The sequence below is a fragment of the Panthera onca genome, chromosome X (genome assembly GCF_046562875.1).
Source record: "Panthera onca isolate mPanOnc1 chromosome X, mPanOnc1 haplotype 2, whole genome shotgun sequence".
NCBI lineage: Eukaryota > Metazoa > Chordata > Mammalia > Carnivora > Felidae > Panthera > Panthera onca.
Window position 1 is genome coordinate 84161499 of NC_138357.1, and position 18494 is coordinate 84179992.

The window sequence follows — 18494 nt, forward strand, 5'->3', positions numbered from 1 at the left end:
GATTGAGTCAATATTCAGTGATACCTAGCAGGAGTTTAGCAGTGTCCTGGAGAAATGGTTTCCAAAGATCAGGGTCCTTGCCCTGGAGGTTCTTATAGTTTCATGGGGGAGCCAGACCAATCTGTTCAATCTAGGAAGATTTATTAAGTGCCTACAATGTGCCAAAAAATGTTCCAGATGTTTGGGTTTCAGCAGTACACAAAATAGACAAATATCCCCGTGTCCCCCAAATCTTATTCCCTCAGAAGCACTAAAGGGTGAACATATTAATAATTTATGGGTCATCTGATCCAGACACATGTCCAGTCTCTGTCAGTAGTATTTGGGGCGGGAATATACCATAACTCCTTGTTATGTACTATGATATTTTTATTCCACCCTCCCCCAAAAGTAAAGTAAAGTAAAGTAAGGTAAAGTAAAGTAAAGAAGTAAAGTAAAGTAAAAGTAGAGGCATTAGGATTGAAGAGACGTAATAGGATGTGGTCCCAAAAATGGCACCCCTAGTGTGCCATAGCAACACAGCCTTGTAATTGTGAGGTAGATCCATGATGTCACTGTGTCCTAGAGGATTCATAAGGGTGGAGGACCAGGGTGACTATCACCCTTCATCCCCAGCTCAGCTAACTACCATCCTCACTACCAAGCTATCTTGAAGTTCTCTTCATTCATTTAAATTCTATTTTGAGTGGTAAGTAAAGTTTTATTATTTCCTTCTATGACACACTACGAATTTCATTTTGGATTTTCTCAGTATTTCATTTTAAGATATTTCCCAAGTGATTCTCTTGCTTTTGTGGGCATATAATATTGATACACAAAAATCATGTCTTTTCAATCAACCAGTGACTCTGTTTATTTCACATCGATTTTAATATGAGATTTGTACTATCTCAGATTTTCCCCATATTGTTCTCCTTTTCTACATGTCCACTGTTCAATATTTGCTTTTTATTATTTTTTTTAACGTTTATTTATTTTTGAGACAGGGAGAGACAGAGCATGAACGGGGGAGGGTCAGAGAGAGAGGGAGACACAGAATCCGAAACAGGTTCCAGGCTCTGAGCTGTCAGCACAGAGCCCGACGCGGGGCTCAAACTCACGGACTGCGAGATCATGACCTGAGCTGAAGTCCGACGCTTAACCGACTGAGCCACCCAGGCGCTCCAATATTTGCTTTTAACGTTATTGAATTTTAAAAGAAAATAAGTCAATTTAACAATGAAACAATTTAGGGGTGCCTGGGTGGCTCAGTTGGTTAAGCATCTGACTATGGCTCAGGTCATGATCTCATGGTTTGTGAGTTCGAGCCTCACCTCGGGCTCTGTGCTGACAGCTCGGAGCCTGGAGTCTGACTAAGATTCTGTCTCCCTCTCTCTCTGCCCCTCCCCCACTCGCACACTGTGTCTCTCTTTCTCTCTTGATAATAAATAAACATTTAAAACTTAAAAAAAATGCAACAATTTAACAAAACATGCTGGACCAAAAAAAAAAATGTATATAAAGTACATTTTAATGCTGTAAAGTATATGTACATATATCCATACCGACACATAGAAACAAACTGGTTGGATAGAGATATGTAAAAATGTTAGTGTTTGCCTATGATCTATTTTCTTTTCTGTGTGTTTGGAGTTATATGACTCTCTGAATATTGTACCTTTATTATTTTATAGGATACAATGTATACTATTTGGTAGAAAATTAAAGATTCATGTGCTATGTCTTAGGTTGCATATATCAATTATGTGAAAATTCTATTTCTAATTACCTTCATATGAGCCAAAATTAGACTATTTTTTATTCAGTGTTTTTGAGCTTCCATCATATTCTATCCAGTGAAGCTCTGTGAATTCTCAAGCAGCTTTAACCTCTGTTTGTTGAATAAAAAACTAGCTAAGTATTCATATCTGCCTGTGAACCCAATCCCATCATTTGAAGTTTATCTATAATACAGTTTTCCTAAAAAAGTGAATATTGGAAATCTGTGAGACAAAGCTCACAGGTTGATCTGGTAAATCAGTGCATTGCCTCTTATTGACTCTATTAACCTTAGTCTAGTTATGTTCCTTTGCTAAGTCTGTTCCTCGTCAGTTAAATAGGCCTAATAAATCTTATTATAGTTTTATGTGTTCAACACTTGGTGATTGTCAATAATAATCATTCTCTGTACTCCTAATTGATCTTTAACAGAACGAACACATCAGGTTGCAGTGAAAACATTTCTCTTTCTCATGGCAACATATCTGTTGTTGATATTTACAGTTGAACATGGTATGACTAGGAATTTTAAGCACTTCAAATGTAAATGTGAGGTTTGATGTGATGTCATAGAGGAAACTACCAAACAATCCAGCTCCTGCTTTCTGCCTCAGTGTCCCTCTCCATGCTGGGTGTGGGTGGCTGACTAATAAGGACAGCCTGTACTCTGGGGAAGTGAGAGGCACCCACTTAGTCCAAAACAACTGTCAGGACTGTACTCTGGGTAGAACTAGGTGGATGGTGGTGACCACATCCAAGCAATTTCCTCCCTCTGTGTTTAGCAATTTGCACTGTTCTCTGACTACCTCCTGTCCAGTATCACTCAACCAGGAAAGCAGCGTTAATAAAGCCTACCATTTGCTGAACACCTACTTAGCATCGGGCACTTAATTCATTTCAGCCACAAATATTGATTAAGAATAATCTATGTGCCAGGCAGTGTTGTTGGAGCAGGGGATGCACCAGTGAACTAAGCAATCTAAAATGCCTGCCCTTGTTGAGTTTTTATTCTAGTGGGAGAGACAATGATAAACAATATAAATAAATCAACAAACGATGAAATGCAGTCAAAAGTAATGTGCTGTTAGAAAAGTAGTGAAAGAAAGGAGGAGTGGGAGTGCTGATTGGTGGGTATGCAGTTTTAAATGGTGTGTTCATGGCCAGTCTTGTTGAGAAGGTGACATTAAGCAGATACTTGAAGACGGTGAGGGATCAGAGAACAAGGGTATGTAGAGGAACAATGCTGCAGGCATTGAGAAGAACCCTACACACTCCTGAAGAGGGAGTGTGTATTCTATGAATCCCAAGAACACTGAGCTGGGCACTGCTGTTACAACTCCGAAATCACACTCTAGTGGGCTTGGGAGAGATACATGATTGTATGAGCAGTTACAGCAAATTTGTAAGTACTTACCTAAGTTAGAGAGAATAAAGGGGACTTTGTCAGCATCTGCCTTTTAGAGAAGTCAGATGTGCTTGCCTGAAGAAGTGCCCTGAACCTCAGAACTGAAGGGATAGAAGTTAATCAGGATGAGGGAAGGAGTTATCCAGACAGAGGCATTAGCGTGACTGCCATTAGGAAGCACATCTCATAACTCTGCCTGTAGGGAAGGTAATTGTCTTAGGCCACCAGCTATTGCATTCTGAAATCCATCTCCACATTTTTATTAGACCACATTTCCCACAGGCTGCTCTCAGTCCATGACTGAGTGTGGCAGTGATAATAAGATAAGACTATTCCTGGGAGGCTGATTTTGTTTCTGTTCCATATGCACTTTATTCCCTTTCTGCCTTTTTCTGCCTTTTTGGTAATATTTTCTGGTTCCATTTTATCTTTTGTTGGCTTATTAGCAATAACTTTGGTTGTTATTTGAGGGTTTGATCTTGAGCTTAAAATGTACTTTTATTTTATCACAGTATACTTTTAAATAAAGCTATGTTTATTTAACTTAATGAGAACATTACATTAATATTTCATTTCCCTCCTCCCAACCTTTGTGGGTTTTTCTCCATACATTTTACTTTTACATATGTTTAAAACAATTTTAATGTTTATTTATTTTTGAGAGAGATAGAGACAGAACACGAGCAGGGGAGGGGCAGAGAGAGAGAGAGAGAGAGAGGGAGACACAGAATCCGAAGCAGGCTCCAGGCTCTGAGCTGTCAGCACAGAACCCGACACGGGTCTCAAACCCATGAACCATGAGATCATGACCTGAGCCAAAGTTAGATGCTTAACCGACTCAGCCACCCAGGTGCCCCTACTTTTACATATGTTTAAATCCCTACATTACATTGTTATTTTTTCATGAAGAGTCAAATATCTTTCAAAGAGTTTAAATAGTAAGAAAAAAAATCTTATACCTCTACCCATGCAGTTACTATTTCAGGTACTTTCCATTGCTTTGCAGAAATCTATGTTCCCATTTGGTGTTGTTTTCCTTCTGCCTGAATGACTTGCTTGAACATTTCTTATAAGGGGAGGTCTGCTGTTGATTAATCCTCTTAGATTCTGTGTATGTGAAAAAGATGTTATTTAAGACATTATTTTGTCATTATTTTTGAAAAAATATTTTCACTGCTTATAGAATTCTAGGCTCAGAGGTTAGAGTGGGAGAGAGCCAAAGCATAAGAGACTGTTAAAAACTGAGAACAAACTGAGGGTTGATGGGGGGTGGGAGGGAGGGCAGGGTGGGAGGGAGGGCAAGGTGGGTGATGGGTATTGAGGAGGGCACCTTTTGGGATGAGCACTGGGTGTTGTATGGAAACCAATTTGACAGTAAATTTCATATATTAAAAAAAAAAAAAAGAATTCTAGGCTCAGAGGTTTTCTTTTTGCTTTAGCAAATGTTGCTTACGTTGTCATTACTTGGGTTGTTTCTCAGGAAAAACCCCTCTGGGTAATTAACATTTTTTACCTTTCTGGTTGCTTTAAGATTTTCTCTTTATCACTGGTTTTGAGCAATTTGATTATCATGTGCCTTAGTATAGTTTCCTTCATGTTACTTGTGCTTTATTGAGTTTCTTCCATTTGTGGGATTATAGTTTTCATCAATATGGAAAAACTGGGGACATTATTTCTTCAAATGTTTTATCTGTCCCCACCTCTTGATCCACTCCTCCAGGGACTCCAATTGCACATATATGAGAGCTGCTGGAAGTTCTCTCACAGCTCACTGATGCTCTGTGAATTTATAAAAACATTTCTTTTTCCTCTTCATTTAATTTTGGATAACTTATATTGCTATCTTTAAACTTCAGTACTTTTTCTGCAATATCTAATGTGCCTTTAATCACACCCAGTGTATTTTTTATCTTTCACATTGTACTTTTCATCTATAGTCCATTTGTGGGGTTTTTTTTTTTTTTGGTATTTTACATATCTTGACTTTTTTCAATTTAATTTTTAAAATTTTCATTCCAGTAAAGTGAGAATACAGTATTATATTAGTTTCAGGTGTACAATATAGTGATTCAACTATTCTATATATTACTCAGTGCTCTTAACTTTTTAAACATATGGAATATTGTTATAATAACTGTTTTACTGTTCTTATCTGCTATTTTTAACTTCTGTGTCAGTCTGGGATATTCTCAATTGACTCATTTATCATCCCATTATGAGTTGAATTTTCCCGCTTATTTGCATGCCTGCTAAGTTTTGATTGAATGTATGATAATGGATGCTACCTTATCGAATGATGGATATTACTGTGATGCTAAAATTATTCTTGTGCTTTTTCTACTATGCAATTAAATTACTTGGAAACACTTTGATTCTTTGGGTCTTCCATTTAGGATTTAGTATAACTGGAGCTGTAGATGGAGCAGTAGATGGCTAATTATTCTCCATGACCAAGAAATGATCCTTCTGAGTACTCTACCTAACATCCCATAAATCCTGAGGTTTTCCAGCCTGGCTGTTGGGAACAGGTACTTTTCTAATTTCTGTGCAAGTACTAAATATTGTCTTCTCTAATCCTAGCACATGATTCTTTCTCTGTCCTCAGAAATTACCTCACACCCAGGTGTTGACGGGAGCCCTCTTATGATCCTATAGATTTTACATTTAAATCTTGACATATATTCCTAACCTACCCTCCAGTCACACCAGCAGTGTATGAAAATAATGTTTATCCCTCAACTTCTCCAATATTTTTTGTGTATTCACTTATTTATTTGTTCATTCATTCATCTATTTACTTATGTTTTAATACTATTCGGTGGAACTAGAGCAGCACCAGGTCTGGGGATACTTACTCCCCACTACTGACAAAAGACTCTTCTGAGTACTAATCCAGTTACCCATGTATCCCTAGGTTTTCCAGTCTTACTGATTTAACAGGCACAATTACCACCTACTCCAAGCACTAGGCACTGTTCCTTCTAATCCTTTCAGATGGTACTTTCCCTGGCATCACATACATGTGCTTAATACATGAGGGAGACCTTTTGACTCCTAAGGTTTTCTCTCATTGCAGCTTTCTCCTCTCTGGTATCTTTTGAACACTAGTTGCCTTGATCTCTCAGAAACTCAGTTCTCTCTTCTCAACTCAGAAAGTCCACTGGCTCCATCTGGGTCCCCCACCCACCCACGTGCTGTAGCCTGAAAACCTTCTCTAAGCAGTCATTGTTCACATCTCTTTTGTTTCTTCTCTCTCAAGGATCACCGTCCTTCACATTACCTGATATACAAGGGTTTGCCAGCAAATGTTTTATATATTTGGTCTGTTTTTTCATTGTTACAAGTGGGAGTTCAAAGTTAAATATACCATTTTGGCTAGCAATACAAGTAGATAGCCAATTGTGACACAAGGACTCGCCCCCACCCCAGTGACTTTGCAAACTCTACTTAGAACTGATGTGCTGGGACACCTGGGTTGGTTAAGCGTCTGACTTTGGCTCCAGTCATGATCTTACGGTTTGTGAGTTCAAACCCTGTGTTGGGCTCTGTGCTGACAGCTCAGAGCCTGGAGCCTGCTTCAGATTCTCTCTCTGCCACTCCCCCACTTGTGAGCTCTCTCTCACGCTCTCTCTCCCTTTTTCTCTCTTTCTCTCAAAAATAAATAAATAAACATTAAAAAAAAGAACTGCTATGTAGTCAAAGATGCTTTTACCCAACTTTTATTCCTTCTCTGTTCTTCACTAGAGTTCAGACCAGAATAAGGTTCTAAAGGCTCTCCTAGCTTCCCCTGAATTCATGCTTTCTCTCACAGATGTTTCCCCTAATAAATTTTTTGCACATTGAATTCTGTTTTAACATCAGCTCCTCCCAGGTTCTGAACTAATGCAAAAGTAAGATACTCTGATCCACAAGAGGGATATGTTCTTTGCGATGATAATATTTTCTCTACAGAGGCTATGTCTTATTTACTGAGTGTGGCCTGAAACCTTAAGTTTTAAATGCATATTACCCTGTCCATGGAACTAGTCTATTTTATTCAACCAAACCTTTATGGATGTATATTTAAGTTCTTTCCAGTTCTACACCTTTTCAAATATAGCTAGGGTAAATATCTTTGTTCAGAAAGCTTTGTACATCAATCTGATCATTTGATTAGAAGACATTTTTAAAAAGAAAATGTATGGACCCTATGGAGTTTACATTTAAATCTTGATGCATATCCCTAGCCTGCCTCTCAGTCTCACTAAGAGTGTATGAAGGTAAGTGTTATCTCTCATTCTTTCCAACGTTATATATTTACTTACTTCTGCTTAGTAGTATTTATCAAGGGATGAGATTAAAAAGGAATTAAACAGGTCTCAGAGTTTATACAATAATCTTGTTCTATGGATAATTATGTCTCCCTTGTAACTGAAGCTTTCCTGCACTTCAGACTTCAGGGAGTGAGTATGTCTTGAATCAAACGTGACTTTGTCGTGGTTCCCACAACCACTCAGTAAAACATTTGGATTTATTGTGCCTGTCCCCCTAGGAAACACCTCACAGCACAGATGTGTCTCCACTGACTCTGGCTTTGAGGAAAAGCATATCTGAAGCAGAATTCCAGCCCCATCACTTACTAACTGTGTCTGTGACCTTAAGCAAGCTGCTGTACCTCTGGGTGCCTCAGTTTCTGGTACATAATTGAGGGTCAGGAAGTGTGAGAGGCATAGGCAAGTTTTGAGCCCTGGTCAAAGACTTAAACATAGCACCTGAGGTTCCATTCACCTGTGAAGATGAGGCTCTGAGACCCAATCCTTCTCCTCCTGCTCTCCCCAGAAGGAAACATATGAGGCTGCAAACAGCCTAGTTATGGTCTAAAAGATGCCATTAATGCCAGGCTTGGGAAAGTCACACATGAGTGAGGAGGGGAAAAATGCCAGGACTCCTGACAATCTCCTTTAGTTTCACAGCACTCAGTGATTGCAGGGGTAAGATCATTCCAATTCATAAGGGCCGGTACAAAAACATCTAGGGATTTTACAAACCAGTTGTTAGATTGTCAGCAGCTTGAAATCAGTAAAGGCAGGAGTGTTTACATGACAGAAATTAGCCAACATATGTTACAGTCTGGTGCATTCTCCCCTCCCCCTACCAGAACCAGTTTACCAGTGCACTACCAATGTGCAAAAGTCGATGGGGTTGGTGCCACTTGTATGCTTTTCTCTTAGTTTACCTATCTAAAACACTCACTTTATTTCATCCTTGGGTGAGTTGTTTAAGTAGAGGTAAAATAATATATTGTAAAAGTAAGGATCTAACACCCATAGTTTATTCTGTAGCCTATTGTACCATCATTCAGGTCCCCACCTTTAAATGAATATTGTAGAAACTGGAACACCTTGGGTGGGTTTAAGGAACCTGTTGGGGAATCCAAAGGTCATGGATGAAGTTTGTCAAAGTCACTGGGAGGGTTCCCAGCAGTCAACAGAGGACTTAACTTTGTCTCCCTGGTGACAAACAGCCACCATAAATAAACCACTAGAGAGAACTAGAATAACTTAGTTAAGACTCACTCTTGACATAGCAGAAAACATAATTAAATTAGTTTAACTTGTGATAAGAAATTATGTCAGAGAAACAAAAGTCCACTGCAGAGTAGTTATATACATGATTAACTTCATAAGTCAATGATGCCATAAAGTAACAAACTCCATATTTCTGAGCTTCTATTCTCACTGGATGGGCTTCTCCTAAGTCCAGATCTCCTTGTGGTACAGAAATTGTTGTCACAGGTCCAGGCACCATATCCAGACACATCAGCATTCGATGGAAAACAAAGGTCTGACCCTTACCGTGTGTATGGTATTCTGAGTAAGGAAGCCTTTCCCCCCAAAGCAGAGCTCTCAGACTGCATTTCCAATCATCTTATTTTGAACTTGAATAAAATGTTGATATATTTGTAGTTTTACAAGGAATGTCTATCATATTTCATCTATTAAAAATTAAATTTATTAGCTACACTCTTCTATTTAACATTTAATCTTTGTTGGATGAACAGGATTTGATGTATGGTTTTACATTTGATTATTTCTCCCTCCTAACATCTGATATTTAACTATGACACTAGATATATAAAACATCATCCCAGATTATGTTAGGATCTAGGATTGAAGAGAGGGAAAGACAGCATGATCTCTGACCTCAAGGAGCCAACTAGTCTGTTGGGAGACATTCAATAAAACAAGCACTGACAAGAAACTGTGATAAGTGTTTTCTATTAGAGAGAAGATAATTGTATGGACTTGTCTGCACTTAGCAGGAAATGACCTAATTCCACAGGGTGAGAGAAAGCCTCCTGAGAGTGAAGGTAACTAGCAATCAGCCAGATTAAGATGGAGGAAATCATTCTTGACAAAGGATGTATGAGGTTGTGCACAAGAGCAAGTATGAGGTTGTGGAAATTAGAGCACAGGCCATGTGATGAATAGAAAGAGGATGAAATTTGGCTGAAACATAGCATGTGGGATGCTGACTCAAGATACTGCATGAAACATAGTGAGCTTTACTGAATATTTATTGAGTTAATTACTTTTTTATAATATCACTGATTGGAAGAACAGTCTCTAAATTCTTAGGTCAGTACTGATGGATTATTTCCATAGGCATCTGTCTTTAACAGTTCCTCAGACTTTTAAGGATGCCATATTATATTTGACATTTGTTTCCTTAGTCTTCTAGAACCAACAGTTTCTCTTAGGAGCCCTGGTTCCATTTATTAGAAAATGGTATAAAGTAAAAAGACTAAGACCTGGATGCTGGGTTTGCTCATTATGACTAATAATACAAAACTCTCCAAAACAGGATAATAATTGCCAAACTGGTGGATTTTTGTGTCCCATGTTTACAGGAGAAAAGTAGAGTCTGGATAAAGAATGTCACTGTAATATGTCTTTCACTCTATGTTTAATCATTAATATGCTTCATTATTATTGGTTTCATCCCCATTAGAAAATAAGGATATTTCTCTACATTAAAAAAAATAACAAACTAATTTTTTATGACCCTCCCTGTTCTTTCTTCTCCTTCCACCACTTTTTTTCAGCTTGACAGCTTTTGGCTGCAGTCTTTTTTCTTATTAATTTCAAGCAAACTGAGAACCTTGAGTTTCAATTTCCTGTCCAGCCCTGAGATTCAAAGGTAGCTTTGAGCTGAGACTATTCGTCCATGGATCCTCCACGTAAAGTTACCCCACCTTTTAATTCTGATTCATTGCTGATTCCACCAAAAGAAATGTCCCAGAAACTTACATCAACTTCCCAATCATCTTTCTCCAAAGTGCAAAACCTGGATCGTATTAACTTTAGCCCCAGTTTTAATAGCAACTACCTCACCCCTCTACCAGAGGAAACGATCCAACAGCAATACAGAGATGAGATGAACCAACATGAGAGGCGGTGGGAGAAGTCAGCGTTCCCTCAGAGGAAAAAGACATTCATGGAGAACATGAGACAGAAAAGTTACTATCACATGGCACCTTATCGGGTTGAAAGGGAAGGAAAGATCTATTTCTCACATGATAGAGATCAGAATAAGTGTAAATGCCATTATTGCCTCATTCAAAGGGAAGCTATTTCCGGGAACTCTAAAGGGCAAAATGCATCCTCTTGGAAAATGCTAGTAGAAGGCTTTAGCCACTTGAACATCAACTCTGATACCACAGAGTCCCGCTGTCCATCAGAAAAGCTTCCACAGGAGTAGAAAAGAAAGAAGAGCCATCAATAGAGGGAGAAGAAAATCAAACAATTCCTCAGAGGCTCTGAAAACAATAATTGAAATAAACCGAAACTCATCCTCATGTGATGAGATCAGAATTAATTCAGATGTGTGAATATTGATTTTTATCCAAGTCCTTGGGTGGAACTTTTTGGGAAGCAAATAATTAGGGATGGTCACTAGGAGAAGCAAGATCCAATGTCTGGCAAAAAATCATATTACAAAGAAACAATGTTTCAGTGATTTTAGGGTGATTCTGGGGCATGCTGGGAGCAAACTACTCTGAGGCTGGGAAGATGGTTAAACAATGGCTTTTAATCTGCCATTATTTCGTTTTCATGATGCAACTTGCTTTTTCCCTCCTGGGATCTTTTTTTCTCTTATATATTGTCATTAAGGTATAAAGGACCCATGTAGTGTGAATGTCTGGCTGGTTGCAAAGTGCTTTTGTTCTGTTTTATGGGTTGGCCACAAGAAAAAGCACTGTGTCTGATGAAATGCATGTGTGTTTTGGAATTCTGAAGTTAATGATAAGATGAGATCCACATCTAAAGTTTTGAGTTAAAAGAATGTGTTGTAAAGGGATGTGTGAATAGAGCTTGTGGGCTTCACACTGAATTGTTTTGGTAGAACATACTTACCAAGAAGCAAGTATAGGTAAATATTTTATGCTTCTTTAAAATTGAGTATTAATCTTCCCTATGAAAAAAAATTCTAATGTGTTGCCTCAATTGTCAGCACCAATTACCTGTGTATATAAATAAGCCTATCATTCAAAGTCAGATATTTTATTCAGTATTGCCTGGCTCATATTTTGTCAAGGGACACTACATATGTAGATTTAGAGTAGAGGTGTAGGAAAGAGGTTTTGAAACATTTGCATTACTCTTTGGGATACCATAGTCAGGATGGCGTGAGGAGCAACCATGCCATTGGATGGACCAACTTCTCCATCTGGGTAGCAATGGGAAGCAGAATATCCTGCCTGGAGTGTAAGCATCTGCATGTTGTTCAGTTACCACTGGCTTAGGCACTCCATGACACGTTCTTCACTCTCAGGTGCTCCTTCTATGTTTAATATGAACAATACTCCCATGCCTGCTGTAGGGAATTAAAAGCAGAATCATGTTGTTTGTACTTCTCCCAAAATTATGACAGAGATTGGAGATGTGGTTTGGGTTTTCATGATATGAAATTAGCTACATTTCTCAACTTCGTTCCTGTAGAAATTTCTGACAGTACCCCACCACAGAACATAACATTCTGTTAATGGGAAAACTACCTTAGCTCTGGAGCTATCTCCTTTCCTACGCAGTCTTCAGCAATGTGACTCAGTAAAATCCATGACATTTTCACACATGGAAATTACTTCAAGACTTACCAATTAACAGGGACTGGATTCCAGTTTTGTGATTGCACCAGAGAGTATGGGAGTTAAACTAATCCTATATGGTTTATACCACAATTCAAGGGGACAATGTAAAAAAACAAAAACAAAAGTTTATACAGTTAGAATTTCATAGCCTACTTTCCTTATGTAATTCAGATGAATATTTGAGAGAAATAAAATAGTTTGTTTGCTTCATTTGAACCTGGCAATACTCTAAGTGTTTACAGGTACATGTACATTTAGATATAGAACTAATCTGCAACTGACCCAAAACAAAGTAGGGTTTTGGGTATAGATATTGACATACTTCTGCTAAAATTGGTATGTGAATGCAATGAATAGCAAACACAAGCTTGAAGAACAAAGTTATTTATATTACATATGTATCAGTTATCAAGCCTTACTAGATAGAAGTCTGTACTAATTCAGATGATTCCGTATCAGCATAAGAACAGACAAATAGAGTAGTGGAAGAGAATAGAAAGTCCAGAAACACTTCCAGATTAAACACTATAGATATATATTCCCCTGTAATTCAGTGGGGCAACATTATTTCAATGTGGAAAAAATGAACTTTGATCACTACCTTACAGCATACAAAACATTAATTTAAAATTGTTTGGGGCGGGGCACCTGGGTGGCTCAGTCAGTTAAGCATCCAACTTCAGCTGGGGGTCACGATCTCGCGGTTCATGGGTTCAAGCCCCATATCAGGCTCTGTGCTGACAGTGCAGAGCCTGGAGCCTGCTTTGGATTCTGTATCTTCCTCTGTCTCTCTGTCCCTCCCCCGCTCTCTCTCTCTCTCTCTCTCTCTCTTAAAATAAATAAATAAATAAATAAATAAATAAACATTTAAAAAATTAAAAATAAATAAATTGAAATAAAATGGTTTGGGGCACCTGGCTGGCTTAGTCAGTATAGCATGTGACTATTAATCTCTGGGTCTTGACTTCAAGCCCCACATTGGATGTGGAGTTTACTTAAAAAAAAAAAAAATGATAAAATGGTTTATCAAACTAAACTTGAAAACCAAATCAGTAACATTTTTAGAAGAAAACAATATATCTTTGTGACTTTAAGCATACAAAGACTTTTAAAGAGGATATAAAAAGCACTACCTATAAAATCAAAATTTGATTAATTGTCCTTAACAAAATTAAGAATTTTAAGAGGTTAGGAAGATGGCTTGTAGGAGGACCCTAAGCTCACCTTGTCCCATGGATATAACTAGATAATACATCAGTGTATACAACTAGATAATACATCTGTGTAAACAGCCCAGGTAATGACCCAAAGATTCGCAGAACAAACCCTACAAATAAAGATGAGGTCACATAAAAGAGGGTATAAAGGGCAGCGATGTGGGGGAGAGTTAAACACTATGGGTCTGGCCACCGAAGGGAGGAAGTCTTGGGTGCAGAGAAGGGTAAGAGATAGACTTTCACATTGGGGAGCCCACAAAGGGAAGATGAATCCCCATAACATTTGGCTTTGAAAGTGAGAGGGGCCAAATTTTATGAGTTCTTACAACCAGTGGGACTTAAGCCTGTAATTTTAAAAATCAGCAGGCTAGGTTCTGGGAGAGCCCAGAGGGTGTTAGGAAGCTGAGTCCTTGCCCTTAAAGAGACAGCATGACAAAGAGCATGTGGAGAGCCACTGTAGAAGCAGCAGTTCAAAAAATGGGACATACAAGAGGGAGAGTTATTTGTTTATCTCAGTGTTGGCCCTGGAGAGGCAGGACTCACAGGGAGACCCCTCCAGTAACAAAGTTGTCAGGCAGCATTTCCCTCCCCCTGCCTCAGCATAAACACATGGCCACCTGCAGAAACCATTGCAGAGCTGACACTAGCTACCTAACTTGGTTACATCAAGGCCCTCCTCCCAACCTTTCAGCAGACCCACCATTTCCAGTCATGCTTGCCTCAGTCCCAGCATTGCCGGTCCCCTCCCCCAGAAAAATGATGTAAACCTCAACAATACCATGTCTCCTGACCTGTACCTTTTGTGGGGCCTCAGTCCTGGCTGTAGTAGCTGGTCACTTCCTGGGGAAGACATGAACACCTTGTTAAAGCTTCATCTGCTGCCCACATGCACTTTCAAAGTGTCTCTGGCTAGCCCCTGTCTCCACAGCAGCTGCTGCATGTCCCCTGTGGAAGAGACCAGCACACAGCCTGTGGGCACCGTGTCCCCACCTGCATGCACTTTACTAAGTGACCATGGCTACTCTCTGAAGTGACTGCAAGTTCTCTGTGGAAGAGGACCAGTACCGCCTTGTAAACAGTGCCTGCCCCACCCATTACTTTCAAGAACAGAGGGCCTTCCTGACTTTCCTAATGCACAGAAACAGACACAGATAATTATTCAAAATGAGGAGACAGAAGAATATGTCTCAAATGAAAGAACAGGACAAAAATACATCAAGAGACCTAAGTGAAACAGATATAAGTACTATACCTGATAGAGAATTTAAAGTTATGATTATAACCATACTCGTTGAACTTGAGACAAGAGTGGAGGACCTCAGTGAGACTCTTAACAAATAGATAAAAAAGAACCAAGCACAGATGAAGAACAAAATAAATGAAATTAAAAATACAATTGAAAGAATAAATAGCATCCTAGAGGAAGCAGAGGAGCAAATTACCAACCTGAAAGACAGAATAATGGAAAGTAACCAAGCTGAGGAGGTAGAACAAAAATTTACGCAAAGTGAGGATAGATTTAGGAAACTCGGTGACTCCACGAAGCATAATAATATTTTCATTATAGAAATCTCAGAAAAATAAGAGAGAAAAGAGGGCAGAAAATTTATTTGAAGAAATAATAGCTGAAAACTTCCTTAATCTGGGGAAGGAAACAGATACCCAAATCCAGGAGACACAGAGATCCTCCAACAAAATTAGCCCAAGGAAGTCCACACCAAGACACATTAGTAATAAAAATGGCAAAAAGTAGTGATGAAAAAAATTTAAATCGCCAAGAGAAAAAGAAGACAACTGTACACGAGGGAAACCTCATAAGGCTCTCAGTGGATTTTTCAGCAGAAATTTTGCAGGCCAGAAGACAGTGGCATGATATATTCAAAACGCTGAAAGGGAAAAACCTGCAGCCAAGAATACTCTATCCAGCAAGGCTATCATTCAGAAGAGAACGAGAGATAAAGAATCTCTCAGGCAAACAAAAAATAAAGGAGTTTATGATCACTAAGAAAGTACCTCAACAAAAATTAAAGGGGACTCTGACTGGAAAGGAAAGACCATAAGTAAGAGTATAGGAAGCAGGAAGCACAAAAGCAGCAAAAATACATACATCTGTAAAAATCAGTCAAAAGATTCACAAAATAAAAGGATGTGAAATATGACACCATATACCTAAAACATGAGGCGGAGAGAAGTAAACAACGGATTCAGGCATAAGTGACCATAAACTTAATATAGACTGCCATATACAGAAGATGTCATATATAAACCAAATGGTAACAACAAATCAAAAACTAGTAATAGATATACAAAGAATAAAGAGAAAGAAATCCAAGTATATCACTGGGGAAAGCCAGCAAACCATGAAAGAGAGCAAGAGAATAAAGCATCAGAGAAAAACTACAAAAACAACCACAAACCAAGTAGCAAAATGGCAATAAATACATAACTATTAATGATTATTTTGTTTTTAAAATAAGCTTATTTATTTTGAGAGAGAGAGAGAGAGAGAGAGCAGGGGAGGGGCAAAGAGAGAGGGAGAGAGACAGAATTCCAAGCAGGTTCCACACTGTCAGCGTGGAGGCTGATGCAGGGCTCAAACTCATGAACCACGAGATCATGACCGGAGCCTAAATCAAGAGTCAGATGCTTAACTGACTCAGCCTCTATTAATAATTACTTTGAATGTAAATGGAATAATTGCTCCAATCAAAAGACATAGGGTGACAGAGTAAATTTAAAAACTTAAGACCCATCTATATGTTGCCTACAAGAGACTCATTTCAGACTGAAAGCCATGTGCAGATGGAAAGTGAGGGGATGGAGAATGGATGCAAATGGATGTGAAAAGAAAGCCGAGGTGGCAATACTTATATCAGAAAAAATACTTTTTTTAATTTAACATTTATTTTTGAGAGACAGAGAGAGTCAGAGCATGAGTGGGGGAGGGGCAGAGAGAGAGGGTGACAGAATCTGAAGCAGGCTCTAGGCTCTGAGTTGTCAACACAGAGCCTGACACAGGGCCCGAACTCACAGACCACGAGATCATGACCTGAGCTGAAGTTGGACATTTAACCAACTAAGCCACCCAGGTGCCCCCAGAAAGAAAAGACTTTAAAGGAAACACTGAAACAAGAGACAGAAAAGGACACGTATAATCATAAGGGGGGGGGGGCAATTGAACACAAAGATGTAACAATCGTAAATATTTATGAACCATATGGGAGTATCCATATGTAAAACAGTTAATAACAAATATAAAGGAACAAATCAATAGTAATACAATAATAGTAGAAGACTTTAGCACCCCACTTGCATCAATGGACAGATTATCCAAACAGAAACTCAACAAGGAAACAGTGGCTTTGAATGAAGCATTGGACCAGATGGATTTAACAGATATATTTTAAACAGTACATCCTAAAACAGCAGAATATACATTCTTTTCAAGTGCACCAGGAACATCTCCAGAATAGATCACATAATTAGGCCACGAAACAAGTCTCAGCAAACACAAGAAGATTAAGGCATATCATCCATATTTTCTGACCACAGTGCTATGAAACTAGAAATCAACCACAAGAAAAAAATCTGGAAAAACCACAAATACATAGAGGTTAAATAACATGCTACTAAGCAATGAACGGGTCAATCAAGAAATCAAAAGTTACATGGAGACAAATGAAAATGGAAACATAATGGTCCCAAATAATTGGGATGCAGCGAAAGCAATTCTAGGAGTAAAGTTTATAGCTAAACAGACCTCAAGAATAAAAAAAAAAAACAAACAAACCCTCAAACAATCTAACTTTACAGCTAAAGGAGCTAGAAAAAGGAGAACAAAAAAATAGTAAAATAATAAAGATTAGACTAGAAGGAATAAAATAAAATAGCTGATGGGGATAAAAGAATACCCTTGTGATGAACACTGGGCGTTATTGAAGTGTTGAGCCACTAAATTGTACACCTGAAGCTAATATTACACTATATGTTAACTAGCTGGAATTTAAATCAAAACTTTAAAAAAATTAAATTTAAAACTTCTTTAAAAAAATATGTAAGAATGGAAACCTGTGCACAGTTTACTATCTACACTAACAAGAGTTTATATTTCACTGGCTTCATCAACATAACTACACTAATCCAGGAAACTTTTGCCTAAAAAGATAAAGATTGCAAGTAACTTACTTGTTTATCATAGGAATTACCTTAAAGACCCATCAACTCTTCAATAAAAATTCCCAAATGACATTTTTCAAACCCATGAGTTTTTTAACTGTTTATCTTAAAATTCTTGACTTAATATGTCCAGCAAACCCAAACCATTCTATCACAATTCTTACTCGATGCTAATTACACCCTCCTCCTATATTGCAAGATCTGCTTTACACCAGTCTTCAAGACCTGTGTGAGTATCTCTCCTGCCTGCCACCTCTGAGACTCCACTAAGGCTCTGCCCAGGAAATGATCTCCCTGATAGTGTCATGCAACAAAGTCAGCTTTCCTTACAAGTAGTTTGACTGATATTTGGGGATTACAGTATGTGAAGAACATAGTCACCACTGCTGTACACCATGGGACAGTGGACTAGGCCTAAATCTTAAGATCAATATATATGGATATTTCTGAACCATTCACTGACTGAATGATCACAGGTACACACAGAGAAATCAGTTACCAATCTAGAGGTTTAAATGTACAGAAACACAAGCAAAAAAGTAAACAGGTGTGAATATATTTATTGTAAGGAAGCAAATTCATTGCAAACATAACAGAAAACCCAGAAGCAGAGAAGAAAATGATTAATCAAAGCATGTATGAAATAGGTATTAAGTTCCTTAATATCTATTTCTGTCACAGCCATCTTTCTTTTTTTTTTTAAGGAAATTAATGATATTTCTTTTAATTTTTATTTTTGAGAGCTAGAGCATGAGCAGGGGAGGGGCAGAGAGATGGGGACAGAGGATCCAGAGCACTGACAGCAGCG

General features: G+C 38.4%; 1 long non-coding RNA gene and 1 other non-coding gene across 2 annotated transcripts; both read left to right on the plus strand.

Annotated features, from left to right (window-relative positions):
• The first annotated feature begins 583 nt into the window (after positions 1-583).
• Positions 584-11020, plus strand: LOC145713656 (uncharacterized). The gene is made up of 3 exons (XR_014136667.1): positions 584-688; positions 5557-5691; positions 10248-11020. It is a non-coding gene; the product is annotated as an uncharacterized LOC145713656 (long non-coding RNA).
• Positions 1237-1321, plus strand: TRNAH-AUG (transfer RNA histidin (anticodon AUG)). The gene has a single exon. It is a non-coding gene; the product is annotated as a tRNA-His (tRNA).
• Positions 11021-18494: the final 7474 nt, after the last annotated feature.